Source organism: Equus asinus, chromosome 21 (assembly GCF_041296235.1).
Source record: "Equus asinus isolate D_3611 breed Donkey chromosome 21, EquAss-T2T_v2, whole genome shotgun sequence".
In the NCBI taxonomy this organism is placed as follows: Eukaryota; Metazoa; Chordata; class Mammalia; order Perissodactyla; family Equidae; genus Equus; species Equus asinus.
The window spans coordinates 74,630,476-74,631,217 of record NC_091810.1 but is presented as its reverse complement, the minus strand read 5'-3'; the positions used below and the strand labels follow the sequence as shown (position 1 = coordinate 74,631,217).

The following is a 742-nucleotide window of genomic DNA, read 5'->3' as shown; positions in this document are numbered from 1 at the left end:
CATCTGCAAATATGAACAGTTTTTTGGTTTTTTTTTAAAGATTTTATTTTTTCCTTTTTTCTCCCCAAAGCCCCCCCCCCCGGTACATAGTTGTATATTCTTCGTTGTGGGTCCTTCTAGTTGTGGCACGCTGCCTCAGCGTGGTTTGATGAGCAGTGCCATGTCCGCACCCAGGATTCGAACCAACAAAACACTGGGCCGCCTGCAGGGGAGCGCGCGAACTTAACCACTCGACCACGGGGCCAGCCCCCAAATATGAACAGTTTTAATCTTTGTTTCTAATCTTAGTCCTCTTCTTTGTCTTATTTCACTTTCTGAAACTTCTACTGCAATGTAGAACAGAAATGCTGAGATAGAATGTCTTTGCCTTGGTCATTCTCTTAAAGAGAAGTATGAAGTCTTAAAGAGAAAATGTGGAACTCCTCATAAATTTTCATGCAATCCTTGCACAGCATTCATGCTAGTCCTCTCTGTATTGTTCTAAAATTAGTCTATATTTGCCCAAGCAAGCACATATTTCCTCTGAAAATCTATGGTCTCTTTGAGGTCAGAATTTATGATTGAGTCGTCTTTCTAGTCCAGGCACCTAGCATAATGCCCAAGCATGTAAGAATTCCAAAAAGTGTTCTTTTAAACAGATGAATAACAAGATTAATTAAAAATAAAAAATAAAACTGTTTTAAGAGTTAACTCTAATAAGAACATAGAAACATATTTACCAGAGGATGTTCCATGTAATACT

General features: G+C 38.5%; 1 non-coding gene across 1 annotated transcript; it reads right to left on the bottom strand.

Annotated features, from left to right (window-relative positions):
• Positions 1–407: 407 nt before the first annotated feature.
• LOC123279742 (U6 spliceosomal RNA) lies at positions 408–511 on the bottom strand. The gene has a single exon (XR_006518005.2). It is a non-coding gene; the product is annotated as a U6 spliceosomal RNA (small nuclear RNA).
• Positions 512–742: the final 231 nt, after the last annotated feature.